The sequence below is a fragment of the Bubalus kerabau genome, chromosome 8 (genome assembly GCF_029407905.1).
Source record: "Bubalus kerabau isolate K-KA32 ecotype Philippines breed swamp buffalo chromosome 8, PCC_UOA_SB_1v2, whole genome shotgun sequence".
In the NCBI taxonomy this organism is placed as follows: Eukaryota; Metazoa; Chordata; class Mammalia; order Artiodactyla; family Bovidae; genus Bubalus; species Bubalus kerabau.
Window position 1 is genome coordinate 43,251,962 of NC_073631.1, and position 18,859 is coordinate 43,270,820.

The 18,859-nt window shown below is 38.6% G+C and overlaps 1 long non-coding RNA gene across 1 annotated transcript in view; it reads left to right on the top strand.

Annotated features, from left to right (window-relative positions):
* LOC129659067 (uncharacterized) overlaps positions 1-18,859 on the top strand; it is an 89,597-nt gene that overhangs the window by 18,666 nt on the left and 52,072 nt on the right. Inside the window, exon 2 of the long non-coding RNA XR_008717776.1 lies at positions 18,187-18,258. This is a non-coding gene — a long non-coding RNA (uncharacterized LOC129659067). The remainder of the gene's footprint in view (positions 1-18,186; positions 18,259-18,859) is intronic.

Below are 18,859 nucleotides of genomic sequence, written 5' to 3' on the forward strand. Positions count from 1 at the left end.
TTGGACTGTGAGGAAGGCTGAGCGCCGAAGAATTGATGCTTTTGAACTGTGGTGTTGGAGAAGACTCTTGAGAGTCCCTTGGACTGCAAGGAGATCCAACAAGTCCATTCTGAAGGAGATCAGCCCTGGGATTTCTTTGGAAGGAATGATGCTAAAGCTGAAACTCCAATACTTTGGCCACCTCATGCAAAGAGTTGACTCATTGAAAAAGACTCTGATGCTGGGAGGAATTGGGGGCAGGAGAAGAAGGGGATGACAGAGGATGAGATGGCTGGATGGCATCACTGACTCGATGGACGTGAGTCTGGGTGAACTCCGGGAGTTGGTGATGGACAGGGAGGCCTGGCGTGCTGCGATTCATGGGGTTGCAAAGAGTTGGACACGACTGAGTGACTGAACTGAACTGAACTGAGGGTAACTTCAAATCCAGGATGTACTATATATAAGAATAAGGCAGTAATAATAAACTTTCAACTCTTTGCATAAGTCAGTTAATTTGAGTAGCTTTTCCAGGGCTACCAATTTTGACAAAAGAGAAATATGAGTTACCTGACAATCAACTCACATTTACTACCTACCAAGGTTACAGCTTTCCAGGGTGTGCAGTGATAAAGAATCTGCCTGCCAATGCATGAGATGTAAGAGACACAGTTTTAATCTTTGGGTTGGAAAGATCCCCTGGAGTAGGAAATGGCAACCCACTCCAGTATTCTTGCCTGGTAAATTCTATGGACAGAGGAGCCTGGCAGGGTACAGTCCATGGGGTCACAAAGAGTCAGACACAACTGAACAAGTGGGCACCAAAGTTACAGGGTCTTAATTAACATTTACTTACTCTGTTTCATTCACTGTGGAAAACACTTGACATACATTATTTATTAAATTAATCAAAGATACTCCATGGTTTAGGTATCAGAATTTTCATTTTACATGCAAGGGAATTAACACACTGGGCTTAATTAATTTTTGTAAGGTCATGAAAGTGGTAGGCCTTACCTACCAAAGTAGGGGGTAGGCCTTTAATTCAAATCCCAGGCACCAAAACTAAATTTCTATCCATCACATTTAGAGAAAGAAGGTTATAGGAATTTTAAATTTATTCACAATAGAAAAAAATGTTTTCACAAAAATCAGATCAGATCAGATCGGTCACTCAGTCGTGTCCAACTCTTTGCGACCCCATGAATCGCAGCACGCCAGGCCTCCCTGTCCATCACCAACTCCCAGAGTTCACTGAGACTCACGTCCATCGAGTCAGTGATGCCATCCAACCATCTCATCCTCTGTCGTCCCCTTCTCCTCCTGCCCCCAGTCCCTCCCAGCATCAGAGTCTTTTTCAATGAGTCAACTCTTTGCATGAGGTGGCCAAAGTACTGGAGTTTCAGCTTTAGCATCATTCCTTCCAAAGAAATCCCAGGGCTGATCTCCTTCAGATTGGACTTGTTGGATCTCCTTGCAGTCCAAGGGACTCTCAAGAGTCTTCTCCAACACCACAGTTCAAAAGCATCAATTCTTCGGCGCTCAGCCTTCCTCACAGTCCAACTCTCACATCCATACATGACCACAGGAAAAACCATAGCCTTGACTAGACGAACCTTTGTTGGCAAAATAATGTCTCTGCTTTTGAATATGCTATCTAGGTTGGTCATCACTTTCCTTCCAAGGAGTAAGCGTCTTTTAATTTCATGGCTGCAGTCACCATCTGCAGTGATTTTGGAGCCCAGAAAAATAAAGTCTGACACTGTTTCCACTGTTTCCCCATCTATTCACAAAAATAGTAGAAACTAAATTGAAGATTTTTTTTTAAATATTAGAAGCCCAAGTTTTCAAATTTTTACCATAAAAAGAAAAGCAAAACAAAATGTTATTGTCCAATAAATATAAATAATATATGAGAAGTGAGCAAAGGAGTTTTGAAGTCACTTTAGTCACGTCTGACTCTTTACAACCCTATGGACTATATGGGATTCTCCAGGCAAGAATACTGGAGTGAATTTCCATTTCCTCCTCCAGAGGATCTTCCCAACCTAGGGATCAAACCCACGCCTCTTACACCTCCTGCATTGATAGGCGGGTTCGTTACCACTAGCACCACCTGGGAAGTCCTAACAAGCGCTCTACCTGATATCTAATGAGTCACTTTAACTTCTACACTTGGTTTCATATGTCCTTGTTATTTATTCTCTATTAGCTGAGGTAAATACCCTTAAGAATATTGTATAGTTGACACATAGCCGTGTCTTCATATCCTTAGGTTCCCTAACCGCAGGTTTTTTCAAACTTGGAATTCAGTTTGTGCTTGAATCTGGAGATGTGAAGAGCAGATGCTTGGTTGAATCTGAAGATGTGAATGGCAGATATGGAGGACCAATTGCACTATGCCATTTTATGTAAGAAACTTGACCCTCCTTGGATTTTGGTATTCATGGAGGTCCTGGACCAATTCTGTGCAGATACCTAGGGCTGACAGTATAGCATTACCTTCATTTCAGGTGTACAGCAAAGATTTGGTTTATAGGCACTGTGAAATAATCACTAAAATAAGTCTAGGTAGCAACTATCACTGTAGATAGTTACAGTTCTTTATTCTTGTGATAAACACTTAAGGTTTACTCTCTTAGCAGCTGTCTAATGTGCAATACAAGATTATTTACTGAGTTGTCATATTGTACAATATATCCCAAGGACTTAATTACTAGAAGTTTGTATCATTTTTTTTTTTGAAGTTTGTATCATTTTGACACATTTTGCTGACTCATCTACCCCCACTCCTTGCCTCTGGCAACACAAACAAACAATTTGTTTTGTGTATATCTGAGCTTGACTTTTTTTTCTTTTTTCTTTTGGATTCCACATATAAATGAATTCATACTGTGTTTGTCTTTTTCTGTTTGACTTATTTTACTTATGGTCCTCAAGGACCAACCATGGTATCAGGAAGGTCAAGATTTTACTTTTTATGGCTGCATGATAGTCTGTTCTAGATAGACAGATAAGTCAATCGATCAATCAATTGATCGATTGATCTTGGATATTGTTAGTTCAAGATTTTACTTTTTATGCTGCATGATAGTCTTTTCAAGATTTTACTTTTTATGGCTGCATGATAGTCTGTTCTAGATAGATAAATCAATCGATCAATCAATTGATCAATTGATCTTGGTTATTGTTAGTAATGCTGAAGCAATATCGGGAATGTAGAAATCTTTCAAAATCAATGTTCTTGTTTTCTTCTAATAAATACCCAGAAGTGGAATTGCTTGATCTTATTGCATTTTTCCCCATCTATTTCCCATGAAGTGATGGGACCAGATGCCATGATCTTCATTTTCTGAATGTTGAGCTTTAAGCCAACTTTTTCACTCTCCATTTTCACTTTCATCAAGAGGCTTTTTAGTTCCTCTTCACTTTCTGCCATAAGGGTGGTATCATCTGCATATCTGAGGTGACTGATATTTCTCCCAGCAATCCTGATTCCAGCTTGTGTTTCTTCCAGTCCAGCGTTTCTCATGATGTACTCTGCATATAAGTTAAATAAGCAGGGTGACAATATACAGCCTTGACGTCCTCCTTTTCCTATGTGGAACCAGTCTATTGTTCCATGTCCAGTTCTAACTGGTTGCTTCCTGATCTGCATACAGGTTTCTCAAGAGGCAGATCAGGTGGTCTGGTATTCCCATCTCTTTCAGAATTCTCCACAGTTTATTGTGTTCCATACAGTCAAAGGCTTTGGCATAGTCAATAAAGCAGAAATAGATATTTTTCTGGAACTCTCTTGCTTTTTCCATGATCCAGCGGATGTTGGCAATTTGATCTCTGGTTCCTCTGCCTTTTCTAAAACCAGCTTGCACATCAGGAAGTTCACAGTTCACATATTGCTGAAGCCTGGCTTCGAGAATTTTGAGCATTACTTTACTAGCATGTGAGATGAGTGCAATTGTGTGGTAGTTTGACATTCTTTGGCATTGCCTTTCTTTGGGATTGGAATGAAAACGGACCTTTTCCAGTCCTGTGGCCACTGCTGAGTTTTCCAAATTTGCTGGCATATTGAGTGCAGCACATTCACAGCATCATGTTTCAGGATTTGAAATAGCTCAACTGGAATTCCATCACCTCCACTAGCTTTGTTTGTAGTGATGCTTTCTAAGGCCCACTTGACTTCACATTCCAGGATGTCTGGCTCTAGGTCATGCTGCGATTCATGGGGTCGTAAAGAATCAGACACGACTGAGCAACTGAACTGAACTGATTGCATTTTTAATTTTTTGAGAAACCTCCACATGTTTTCCATCATGGCTGTTGTTCAGTCTCTCAGTCATTTCCAACTCTTTGTGACCGCATGGACTGCAGCATGTCAGGCTTCCCTGTCTTTCACTATCTTCTGGAGTTTGGTCAAACTTCATGTCCGTTGAGTTGTGATACCATTCAGTCATTTCATCCTCTGTTGCCCCCTTCTCCTCCTGCCATCAGTCTTTCCCAGCATCAGGTTCTTTTCCAGTGAGTCAGCTCTTCATATCAGGTGGCCAAAGAATTGGAACTTCAGCTTTAGCATCAGTCCTTCCAAGGAATATTCACAGTTAATTTCCTTTAGGATCAACTAGTTTGATCTCTTTGGTGTCCAAGGGACTCTCAAGAGTCTTCTCTAGCACCACAGTTCAAAAGCATCAATTCTTGGGTGCTCAGCCATCCTTATGGTCCATCCCTCACATTCATACATAACTACTGGAAAAGCCGTAGCTTTGACTATACAGACCTTTATTGACAAAGTCAGTTCTCTGCTGGCTAGGTTTGTCATACCTTTTCATCCAGAAGCAAGCGCCTTTTAAATTCATGGCTGCAGTCACTGTCCACAGTGATTTTGGAGCCCAAGAAAATAAAATCTCACTGCTTGTATTTTCTCCCCCTCTGTTTGCCATGAAGTGATGGAACCATATGTCACGATCTTAATTTTTTGACTGTTGAGTTTTAAGCTAGCTTTTTCACTCCTCTTTTCACCTCCATCAAGAGGCTCTTTAGTTCCTCTTTGCTTTCTGCCATTTAGGGTGGTATCATCTGCATATCTGAGGTTACTGATATTTCTCCGGGCAGTCTTGATTCCAGCTTGAGCTTCATCTAGCCCAGCGTTTCACATGATGTACTCTGCATGTAACTTAAATAAGCAGGGTGAAAAGACACAGCCTTGACATACTCCTTTCCCAAGTTTGAACCAGTCTGTTATCCCATGTTGTTCCATGGTAGGTATGCCAACGTATATTCTCAACAACAGTACACAAGAGTTTCCTTTTCTCCATATCTTTGCCAGAAGTTGTTATTACTTTACTTTTGATGACAGTCATTCTAACAAAGCATGTAGCAGTGAGATCTCATTATGGTTCTGATTTACTTTCACCTGATGATTAGTGATATTGAATATCTTTGCACGTACCTGGTAGCCCATTCATATGTCTTCTTTGAAAATGTTTGTTCAGATCTGCCAAAATTTTAATCAGATTTTTTAAGCTATTCAGTTTGAGTTCTATATTCTTTATATATTTTGCATATTAATCCCTTGTCGTATATATGATTTGCATGTATTTTCTTCTACTTCGCAGTTTGCCTTTTTATTGTTTTCCTTTGCTCTGCAGAAGCTTTCAAGTTTGATGTAGTTCTATATATTTGTTTTTGCTTTTGTTGTAAAACTTAAATTATCACCAAGGTTAATATCAAGAAATTTACTGAATATGTTTTATTCCAAAAGTTGTATGCTTTGAGGCTTAATGTTCAAGGCTTTAATGCCTTTTGAGTTAATTTTTGTGTACGGTGTAAGATTGTGATCTAGTTTCATTCATTTGCATGTGACTCTCCAATTTTTGCAGCAACATTTATTGAAGAGACTGTTCTTTTGCTGTTATATATCCTCCACTACTTTGTTATAAGTTAATTGATCATATACACATAGGTTTATTGCTCCTCTCTCTATTCTTTTCCATTAATATGTGTCTTTTTATGCTAATAACATCCTGTATTTTTTACGGAATAATACAGTTTGGAATCAGTAAGTATGATGCCTCCAGTATTATTCTTCCTCCTCAAAATTCCTTTAGCTATTTCAGAGTCTTTTATAGGTTGGTAGAGGTTTTAGGATGATTTGCTCTATTTATGTGAAAAATGCCATTGGAATTTTGATAGAGATTGCATTGAATCTGTAGTTTGCTGAATAGTGAACATTTCAACAATATTCTTTCAATTTATGATCATGGAAGATCTTTGTAGCTGATTTATTTCATCAGTGTTTCATATTTTTTAGTGTGCAGAATTTAGGAGAAAGAATTTACCTTTTACCACCTCAGTTAAGTTATTCCTATGTACATGGTTCATCTTGAACCAATTGCAAGTGGGATTGTTTTCTTAGTTTTTGTGTCTGAGAGTTTATTATTAGTGTATAGAAAGGCAACATTTTTGTACTTTGGTTTTGTATCATGCTACTTGATGGAATTTGTTTAGTAGTTCTAACTGTGGTTGTTTTTTTGTTTTTTTTTTCTTTTTTGGTAGAATCTTTAGGACTTTTTCCATATAATATCAAATCATCTGCAGAGACAGTTTGACCTCTTCCTTTCCAATTTAAATATCTTTCTTTTTCTTATCTGATGGATGCAGCTCAGACTTCCAGTACTATGTGGAATAAAAATTATGAGTGGTCACCCTTGTCTTGTTACTGATCTTAGAAGAAAGTTTTTCAGCTTTTCACCATGGAATATGCTGTGAGCTGTAGGTTTGTCATAAATGGCCTTTATTATGTCAGGGTATGTTTCCTGTAATTCTTTTGGAAGTTTTTATCATAAATAAGTGTTGAATTTTGTCAGATGCTTTTTGTGTATCTATTGAGATAACCATGATTTTTATTTTTCATTTTGTTAATGTGGTGTATAACATGGAATGATTTGCACATGTTGAACCATCCTTGTGTCCTTAGAATAAGTTCCACATGATCACAGTGTGTACTCATTTTAACGTGTTTTTGAATTTGCCGTGTTAATGTTTTGTTGAGAATTTTGCATCTGTGTCTACCAGGGATATTGATCTGTAATTTTCTTGTGCCTTTCTTATCTGGTGTTGGTACGATGGTTTTGCTGGGCTTGTAATATGAGTTTGGCATGTTTCCTCTTCTGTTTTTGGGAAGAGTTGAGAAGAATTTATATCAATTCTTGTTTGAACGTTCCGTAGAAATCACCGATGAAGTTGTCAGATCCTGAACTTTTGTTTGGTGAAAGGTTTTAGATTTCTTAATTCAAGCTGTTTAATAGTAATTGGTGTATTCAGTTTTTCTGTTTCTTTATGATTCAGTCTTGGTAGGTTGTATGTTTCTAGGAATTTATCTTATTTCTTTTAGGTGATCAAATATATTGACATATAATTGTCAATAATAGTATCTAATTAACCTTTGTTTTTCTGTGGTATCAGTTGTAACATTTCCTCTTTCACTTGTGATTTTATCTGAATTCTTTCATTTATTTGAATTTGTTTTGGTGCATATAGCCAAGGTTTTTTTTTGTTTTGTTTGTATTTTCACAGAATCAGCTTTCAGTTTTGCTTATCTTATCTACTGTCTTTTAGTCCCCATTTATTTCTGCTCTATTTTTCTTTTCTTCTGCTAACTTTGAACCTCATTTTTTTCATTTTCTAGTTCCTCGTGGATGGGAGAAACATTGGCTTTCAGATCTAGTTGCATTGTGTGCTCATCTCTCAAGGGCAGTTACTAAATGTTAGTATGCCTGATGTGGGGTTTAGACTTTTTCCTCCTTAGGCGGATGCTCCAGGTTAGATTTAACCTTGACCGTTTCTTGACAATGGCAGGATTGTTTTGCAGCCTATTCTACCTGCCCTGATGTGGAGTTTTTCTCATTTGTTCTATGTGTTGGAAAACTTGCTCAGCTAGTTTTTAGTTTTTTCGGGGAAAATTGTTCTTTACATTGCTGTAGGTTTGAAGTGTCTGTGGCAGAAGGTGAGTTCAGGAATTTCCTGTGTTGCCAGCTTAAGCTGGAACCAGAGTTAAATATTCTGATAACATAAATAATGAAACAAAATAACAGATTTCAGCAGGAAATTATTTGTAGAAAAATTTCTGAATCCTTGTCACTCAGCTGTCCATTCAGTTGATTACTCCACTGATTCCCCTCCTTGTACTTGTACTTCTCTAACATGCGGCTCACGGGCCCGTGACAGGGCTAGGGTGGGAGGGGAATGGGGATAAGCAAAAGGAAGTTAACTGCTAATACAGATATGTTTCACAATCTTACGGGGCCTTTAATTTAAAAGGGTTGTTAAGATACCTGTAGAAAATATACAACATAACAGATGTTAATATTTCAAACAAGGTTCAGAAATAAAGAAAAGTTTTAGAATCCTGCTCCCTGATCTCTATCAGAAAGTGAAAATATTTAATAATTTATCACAATCCAAATTTCCATTTTAAGAAGAAGTCTTCTTATAAGAAGATTCCTATGAAGGTTCCTATGAAGTCTCCAGCTGTTAAATTCTCCTCTTTAATACTTAGGAAGTGGAGTTATACTGACTACTTATTTCCAATTGTTCACATAGGCCTATCTTTCCATAATAAAACATAGTCCTCAAGTGTGGAGAATGAATGTAGTATTAGCAGTAGAACAGTAGCTGTAACCGTGGCTCTATGAGCCTAGGTAGGTCCAAGCTCGGTTCTCTCCTCTGCACTGGCCTTATTTATGCTTCTGTTACTGTATAGATGCTCATTCTTCCCTAGAAATAAGCCCTTGTCTTTGTATTCTCCTCTCTTGCCTCTGATGCTTCTCCCTCTCTAGACATCTTCTATGCAGGCAATTCAGCCTATTGTTTTACCCAGAGTAAAGTTCTGTTCAGTTCAGTTCCGACACTCAGTAGTGTCTGACTCTTTGCGACCCCATGGACTGCAGCATGACACACCACCCTGTTCATTGCCAACTCCCAGAGTTTACTCAGACTGATTTCCATTGAGTCGGTGATGCCATCCAACCATCTCATCCTCTGTTGTCCCCTTCTCCTCCATCCTTCAATCTTCCCTAGCATCAGGGTCTTTTCCAATGAGTCAGTTCTTTGCATCAGGTGGCCTAAGTACTAGAGTTTCAGCTTCAGCATCAGTCCTTCCAATGAATATTCAGGACTGATTTCCTTTAATGGACAGGTTGGATCTCCTTGCAGTCCAAGGGACTCTCAAGAGTCTTCTCCAACACCACAGTTCAAAAGCATCAATTCTTCAGCACTCAGTTTTCTTTATAGTCCAAACTCACATCCATACATGACTACTGGAAAAACCAGAGCCTTGACTAGACAGACCTTCGTTGGCAAAGTAATGTCTCTGCTTTTTAATATGCTGGCTAGGTTGGTCATAACTTTCCTTCCAAGGAGCAAGCATCTTTTAATTTCATGGCTACAGTCACCATCTGGGAGCCCAAAAAAATAAAGTTTGTCACTTTCTCCACTGTTTCCTCATCTATTTGCCATGAAGTGATGGGACCAGATGCCATGATCTTAGTTTTCTGAATGTTGAGTGTTAAGCCAACTTTTTCACTCTCCTCTTTCACTTTCATCAAGAGGCTCTTTAGTTCTTCACTTTCTGCCATTAGGGTGGTGTCATCTGTATATCTGAGGTCATTGCTATTTCTCCCAGCAATCTTGATTCCAGCTTGTGCTTCTCATGATGTACTCTGCATATAAGTTAAATAAGCAGGGTGACAATATACAGCCTTGACATAATGCACTCCTTTCCCTATTTGGAACTAGTCTGCTGTTCCATATCCAGTTCTAACTGTTGCTTCCTGACCTGCATACAGATTTCTCAAGGGGCAGATCAGGTGGTCTGGTATTCCCATCTCTTGAAGAATTTTCCACAGTTTGTTGTGATCCACACAGTCAAAGGCTTTGGTGTAGTCAATAAAGTAGATGTTTTTCTGGAATTGTCTTGCTTTTTCAATTATCCAATGGATGTTAGCAATTTGATCTCTATTTCCTCTGCCTTTTCTAAATCCAGCTTGAACATCTGGAAGTTCATCATTCATGTACTGTTGAAGCCTGGCTTGGAGAATTTTGAGCATTATTTTACTAGCCTGTGAGATGAGTGCAATATTGCAGTAGTTTGAGCATTCTTTGGCATTGCCTTTTTTTGGGATTGGAGTGAAAACTGACCTTTTTCAGTTCTTTGGCCACTGCTGAGTTTTCCAAATTTGCTGCATATTGAGTGCAGCACTTTGACAGCATCATCTTTTAGGATTTGAAATAGCTCAACTGGAATTCCATCACCTCCACTAGCTTTGTTTGCAGTGATGCTTCCTAAGGCCGTCTTGACTTCACATTCCAGGATGTCTGGCTTAGGTGAGTGATCATATGATCATGAAGATCTTTTTTGTATAGTTCTACTGTGTATTGTCTCCACCTCTTCTTAATATCTTCTGCTTCTGTCAGGTCCATACCATTTCTGTCCTTTATTGTGCCCATCTTTGCATGAAATATTCCCTTGGTATATCTAGTTTTCTTGACGAGATCTCCAGTCTTTCCCATCCTTTTGTTTTCCTCTATTTCTTTGCATTGATGGCTGAGGAAGGCTTTCTTATCTCTCCTTGCTATTCTTTGGAACTCTGCATTCAAATGGGTATATCTTTCTTTTTCTCCTTTGCCTTTCACTTCTCTTCTTTTCACAGCCATTTGTAAGGCCTCCTCAGACAACCATTTTGCTTTTTTGCATTTCTTTTCCTTGGGGATGGTCTTTATCCCTGCCTCCTGTACAGTGTCACAAACCTCCATCCATAGTTCTTCAGGCACTCTGTCTATCAGATCTAATCCATTGAATCTATTTTTCACTTCCACTGTATAATTGTAAGGTATTCGATTTAGGTCATACCTGAATGTTCTAGTGGTTTTCCCTACTTTCTTCAATTTAAGTCTGAATTTGGCAATAAGGAGTTCATGATCCAAGCCACAGTCAGCTCCCAGTCTTGTTTTTGCTGACTGTATAGAACTTCTGTATCTTTGGCTGCAAAGAATATAATCACTCTGATTTCAGTATTGACTATCTGGTGATGTCCATGTTGTAGAGTCATCTCTTGTGTTGTTGGAAGAGGATGTTTGTTATGACCAGTGCATTCTCTTGGCAAAACTCTATTAGCCTTTGCCCTGCTTCATTCTGTACTCCAAAGCAAAATTTGCCTATTACTCAAGGTATTTCTTGACTTCATACTTTTACATTCCAGTCCCCTTTAATGAGAAGGACATCTTTTTTGGCTGTTAGTTCTAGAAGATCTTGTAGGTCTTCATGGAACCGTTCAATTTCAGCTTCTTCAGCATTACTAGTTGGGGCCATAGACTTGGACTACTGTGATGCTGAATGGTTTGCCTTGGAAATGAACAGAGATCATTCTTTTGTTTTTGAGATTGCATCCAAGTACTGCATTTCAGTCTATGTTGTTGACTTTTGTTGACTATGATGGCTACTCCATTTCTTCTAAAGGATTCTTGCCTACAATAGTAGATATAATGGTCATATGAGTTAAATTCACCCATTCCAGTCCATTTTATTTCACTGATCCTAAAATGTCAACATTCACTCTTGCCATCTCCTGTTTGACCACTTCCAATTTGCCTTGATACATGGACCCAACATTCCAGGTTCCTATGCAATATTTCTCTTTACAGCATTGGACTTTACTTCCATCACCAGTCATATCCACAACTGGCTGTTGTTTTTGCTTTGGTTCCGTCACTTCATTCTTTCTGGAGTTATTTGTCTACTCTTCTCTAGTAGCATATTGGGCACCTACCGACCTGGGGAGTTCATCTTTCAGTGTCCTATCTTTTTGCCTTTTCTACTGTTCATGGGTTCTCAAGGCAAGAATACTGAAGTGGTTTGCCATTCCCTTCTCCAGTGGACCACATTTTGTCATAACTCTCCACTATGACCCCTCCATCTTGGGTGGCCCTACACAGCATGGCTCATAGTTTCATTGAGTTAGACAAGATTGTGGTCCACGTGATCAGATTGGTTAGTTTTCTGTGATTGTGGTTTTCATTCTGTCTGCCCTCCAATGGAGAAGGATAAGAGGCTTATGGAAGCTTCCTAATGGGAGAGACTGACTGAGGGGGAAACTGGGTCTTGTTCCTATGGGCAGGACCATGCTCAGTAAATCTTTAATCCAATTTTCCTTTGATGGGTGGGGCTGTTTTCCCTCCCTGTTATTTACCTGGAGCCAAACTATGGTGGAGGTAATGAAGATAATGGGGATCTCGTTCAAAAGGTCCTATGCAGGCACTGCTACACTCAGTGCCCCCAGCCGTGCAGCAGGCCACTGCCAGCCCACACCTCCACAGGAGATTCCTGGACACTCACGGGCAAGTCTAGGTCAGGCTCTTGTGGGGTCACTGCTCCTTTCTCCTGGGTCCTGGTGTATGCAAGGTTCTGTTTGAGCCCTCCAAGAGTCTATTTCCCAGGTCTGTGTAAGTTCTGGCAGCTTTAGGGTGAGGCTAAAGATCTGTGGCTGTTAATATATTCCTTAGAGTTTATGTGATATATAAAACTCCAGGGTCCTGAAGACTGCCTTTATTCCAATGCATAATTTCCATCTCAGATAAACTCTGGTGAGTATCTCCAGAGTTTAGTATCTCTTCCCTACCTGTGACCTATCTCCTACTTTACATACAGTAAACATGAATATTTGTCATGTATATTGTAAAGCAAAGCAAATAACACATTTCAGAAATTTTGAGAGTACAAAGTTACTGCCACCTCACCCTCTACTCTGCCGTATAGAACCTATAGATGCCTGTTACCATCTGAATATGCTCAAAGAATGCTCAAACTACTGCACAATTGTACTGATCTCACATGCTAGTAAAGTAACGCTCAAAATTCTCCAAGCCAGGCTTCAGCAATACATAAACCATGAACTTCCAGATGTTCAAGCTGGTTTTAGAAAAGGCAGAGGAACCGGAGATCAAATTGCCAATATTTGCAGGATCATCGAAAAAGCAAGAGAGTTCCAGAAAAACATCTATTTCTGCTTTATTAACCATGCCAAAGCCTTTGACTATGTGGATCACAATAAACTGTGGAAAAATTCTTAAAGAGATGGGAATACCAGACCACCTGACCTGTCTCTTGAGAAATCTGTATGCAGGTCCGGAAGTAACAGAGCTGAACATAATAGCTGACAACAGCTGACAGGAAGTAACAGCTGACAACAGACTGGTTCCAAATACAAAAAGGAGTACGTCAAGGCTGTATATTGTCACCCTACTTATTTAACTTATATGCAGAGTACATCATGAGAAACACTGGGCTTGATGAAGTGCAAGCCGGAATCAAGAGTGCCAGGAGAACTATCAATAACCTCAGATATGCAGATGACACCACCCTTATGGCAGAAAGTGAAGAAGAACTAAAGAGCCTCTTGATAAAAGTGAAAGAGGAGAGTGAAAAAGTTGGCTTAACACTCAACATTCAGAAAACTAAGATCATGGCATCTTATCCCATCACTTCATGGCAAGTAGATGGGGAAACAGTGGAGACAGTGACAGACTTTATTTTTTTGGGCTCCAAAATCACTGCAGATGGTGACTGCACCCATGAAATTAAAAGGTGTTTACTCCTTGGAAGTAAAGTTATGACCAACCTAGCCGGCATATTAAAAAGCAGAGACGTTACTTTGCCAACAAAGGTCCGTCTCATCAAGGCTATGGTTCTTCCAGTAGTCATGTATGGATGTGAGTTTTGGACTATAAAGTAAGCTGAGCACTGAAGAATTGATGCTTTTGAACTGTGGTGTTGGAGAAGACTCTTGAGAGTCCCTTGGACTGCAAGGAGATCCAACCAGTCCATCCTAAAGGAGATCAGTCCTGGGTGTTCATTGGAAGGACTGATGTTGAAGCTGAAACTCCAATATTTTGGCCACCTGATGCGAAAAGCTGACTCATTTGAAAAGACCCTGTTGCTGGAAAGACTGAAGGAAGGAGGAGAAGGGGATGACAGAGGATGTGATGGTTGGACGGCATCATCAACTCAATGACATGAGTTTGGGTAAACTCCAGGAGTTGGCAATGAACAGGGTGGTGTGTCGTGTTGCAGTCCATGGGGTCACAAAGAGTCAGACATGACTGAACGACTGAACTGAACTGAATTGAACCATCTGGAAATAGCATTTACAAGCTCAACAGGCAATGGGCAAAACTTAGTGAAATATTTATAGCTAATTTTAAAGTCTGCTGGATTTCCCCTCATCTCATCATACTTCTGTAGTTTTGCTTTCTTTATCTTTTTAGTCAGTCTGGTGATAAATCAAACTATTACCAGGAATAGGTCAAATAAATCTGTTACAGGTAATTCAATTTCAATCTTTCTTAAATCAGGACTCTTTCAATTTCTTATATATATAAAGCTCTTTGGGATCCTTTGAAACTACAGGCTGTGATTCAGAAGGTCTGAGTTGGCAACTGAGATTCTGCATTTTTAGCAAGTTTATAGGTAATGCTAACACACCTGACTCAGATTTCACAGTTAAAAAACAAGACTTTAAAACATTTATGTCTGTCCCAACTATGTCACGGTTCTCTTCTTGAGAGTGTAGAATGGAGCATTTCTGAAATATGTGCATATAAGCTTAATAGCATCTGAGAACAGTTGGGAAAAGAAAATAGGAGTTAATATTGTCAAAACTGATATATAGACAGAACAGCAAATATACGATTATAGTAGCATATCAAACAGTATTGAAGTAAAGCACATTTAAAATTATAAATGGAAATCAAATCTTTTTCTAATAAAGGGAGTTTTTATTTTCACAAATATTTAAAACTGTAGCTGCCTTTGAGACAGGAAAGGAAAAAGCAGTGTATGCCTGTATGTATTTGATACCAGTATTCAACACTAACTCATTAGTTCATTAGCTAAGCTTGCTGCAAATAATTCAGAAAAGCAATCATAGGTAATCCCATTTGTATATGCAGAAATATGTAATGGACAGTGATTATTTAAGTAGAGTAGTTATTTAGAGTTGTAGATGGGCCTGAAGAGGCAGACAAAGAGATAGCAGCCACAGTGTATCTGATACATTGAACTTCAACCTGAAACACTGAACTGACAGTTGAAACACACCTGCACGAAACTCCAGCTTTAAATATGGTCAGTGTGTAGTTCAGGCATTGACAGTGGGTTAAGATACATTATTGAATGTGTAAAATTCCAAATGCAAATATCCAGCATTTTCACAAGAACAAATTTTCATGGATAACCAGTTTTCCTTATTACTACACCTTTTTTTCCCTGAAATTATACTTCTTTTCCTGAAAACTGAAAGTTGTATAGATTGTTCTCTTTCTTCACATTCTTTTCAGCACACACCCATTTTAAGATGCTATAGATTCCTAACTTAGGTTAACTCCTTTGCACATGCTATTCATTTTCAAACTTCATTTTGAACAACTATAGTTCAATAGAGATTGAGAGTCGGACACGACTGAGCGACTTCACTTTCACTTTTCACTTTCATGCATTGGAGAAGGAAATGGCAACCCATTCCAGTGTTCTTGCCTGGAGAATCCCAGGGATGGGGGAGCCTGGTGGGCTGCCGTCTATGGGGTCGCACAGACTCAGACACGACTGAAGCGACTTAGCAGCCGCAGCAGCAGCAAGCATACATTAGAATGAAAATGTACCACTTTACCAAATAGTACGGATTTTCTATGGAATAAAGAATGAAGATTCATCCATGTGTACAGTTACACTTTGCCTTGGTCAAACAAGTCACATGTTTAATGCATTTTCAAAAATGCCACTCCCAACTCAGCACACGCACATTCACACAGAAACATACACACATCCAAATCCATTTTTCATGTAGAAAATCTATGTCTCATGTATTAAAGGAAGTATATTTTCTATTGGGTATTTTTAATGTATTTTACTAATGTTTGAGTATGAGTTATTGTTCCTTTTATAAATAATATATAGAATTTAGAGAAAACATGGTGAGGAATGATAGAATTTAGAATATGCATGTATTTACCTATAGACACATAAGTGAAAATCATTTTCCTGATACCTACACACGATGAGATGCATTTCTGTATGAAAATTTAAAAGTGAATCATTGATTGGTTATGCAGTTCTGCCATGAGGTAGATATGTAATTTTCATCCACTTCTTTTGAAGAGTTTCTGCTTTACATCACCCAGTCCTACTTAGTTTAAGAAGTAAAGTTTCCTTTGTATTTCTTTTAGACTAGAATATCCACAGATATCCTAACGCAAAGAGAGTAGACTTTTAAGTATCTGAAGAGAATATCTCAGATGGTACATTTCCATACATTGGGAGGTTACTTTTTCCCTCCCAATTAAATGCAAGGACATTACATCAATATGTTTTGAGCATCTTCAGATTTTCAAAATATCATTCTGAATTGGTGGTATCTCAGTGTGAGGTTTTCAGGGTTTAGCCTGGCAGCTAACATGAGGAAATTATTCTGGATTTTATTATCCAAGCAAAGTAGTTACCAACAGTTTATGCTATAAACCTATGTTTAAAACACAGAGGAGAATGTGGTCTATCTTCCTTTCTATGGGGACTTGTGGTCCTCCTAAAGTCCTCCACAAGTCCTCCACAACCAGTAGTGAACCCCTGAGGAAAGCAGGGTTTCGTACCAACATGTCGTCTAATAAAAAGGAAAGATCCTTCATAATCTAGATTTTAAGTCCTGCAACTCTAAAGCATGGCCAAGTATCTTTTTATTTCCTTTTCCCCCAACTGGTTCAAAAATTAGCTAAGGAAAAATCTTGTTAAGGTTGAATTTAGAAATAATATTTCAGAAGGAAATAGAGATTCATAAAGAATCCCACTGCTGGGCATACACACTGAGGAAACCAGAAGGGAAAGAGACACGTGCACCCCAATGTTCATCGCAGCACTGTTTATAATAGCCAGGATATGGAAGCAACCTAGATGTCCATCAGCAGATGAATGGATAAGAAAGCTGTGGTACATATACACAATGGAGTATTACTCAGCCATTAAAAAGAATACATTTGAATCAGTTCTAATGAGGTGGATGAAACTGGAACCTATTATACAGAGTGAAGTAAGCCAGAAAGAAAAACACCAATACAGTATACTAACACATATATATGGAATTTAGAAAGATGGTAACAATAACCCTGTGTACGAGACAGCAAAAGAGACACTGATGTATATATAGAACAGTCTTATGGACTCTGTGAGAGAGGGAGAGGGTGGGAAGATTTGGGAGAATGGCATTGAAACATGTAAAATATCATGTATGAAACGAGTTGCCAGTCCAGGTTCGATGCACGATACTGGATGCTTGGGGCTGGTGCACTGGGACGACCCAGAGGGATGGAATGGGGAGGGAGGAGGGAGGAGGGTTCAGGATGGGGAACACATGTATACCTGTGGCGGATTCATCTTGATATTTGGCAAAACTAATACAGTTATGTAAAGTTTAAAAATAAAATAAAATTTAAAAAACAAACAAACAAAAAAAAAGAAATAAAAATTCAGATAGAATAATCAGATAGAAACCTAGAGTAAATGTTTTGTGACACAACAGGAATTGCACAAAGCACAGGATTTTGAGGAACAGCATCTTTTAATGTTTGAAACCAGTCTTTCTGAGGTGACTAAGAAAGCAAGAAATATTACAACAAATAACCATGAATGCATATTATATACGTGATGATCTTCCACACATTAATATCTGCATTATCATTTACACCTCTTAGTACTAGCACAGCATTCTGAAGTTGCCAAGCATAAACTGTATGCAACTGAGCAGAAAGATGAAAATTAGCTCAGATTTCCAGAAGAGCTGGGCTTTCCTGGTGGCTCAGCTGGTAAAGAATCCACCTGCAATGCAGGAGACCTGGGTTCGATCCCTGGGTTGGGAAGATCCCATGGAGAAATAAAAATACTGGATCGTACCCAAGCCACATCTGTAGAAACTGAAATCCATTCCATTGTGAACATGTTGAATTTTAAAAGATGCTTTTGTTGTTGTTCAAAGTATGGATTTTAATGACATTTTAATAATACTTTGAAATGTGCTACTTCTCAGTGCAAAAAAAAAAAAGTGAGTGACACATGTTCTTCAACTATAAGGTATATTTTGCAAAAATAAAGCATATTAAATCTTCATTTTGTAGGTCGATATTAATAATGGTCCTGATGTAACTGGTGCATAACGACTCATTTGCTTCCTGGAAAGGAAAAGAAGGGTAAGTACTTACCAGAAAGCCATGGAAAAAATTAAACAGGTAATGTTTAAATTCTGTATACTGAAGGTGTCATATTTTCTAGTAATTAACCCAATTTCTCAGGCTGGAGAGAAAAGTTCTGTGATGCACTTCATGGATAAAGCAATTATTTTCCCATTCCAGGGAACATGGAAGGCTCCTTCCCAGCTCGCAAGAGCTGCACGCAGTCAGATAAGGAGGGTCACTCATTAAATCTGCTCTGCATGAGCATTTCCTCTCCTTGCTGTCCCTTCAGACCATCCTCCGTTTAGTTGTGTGTGTACTACTACTTAAGAAAAGACTGTTGGCTTATTCTCTTTGTGATCCATTGAGTAAAACCACACCTTCACTCTACCATCTTTGCTTTATTCCCTCTAGTACATCCATCTCCTTATTTTTCAATTATCTATAAATCTTCCAAAAGGCATAATTATTGTGATATTCAAAGCTGATACTTGTTTAAGAAAATCTGTTATCTGGGATTCTTCTAAATCTAGTAAATAAATTAATCTACATAGATAAATTTTCTTCTCTATCTGTAAAGAAAAAAAAAAGATACGTCTTTGTGTAAAGAGCAGTAATT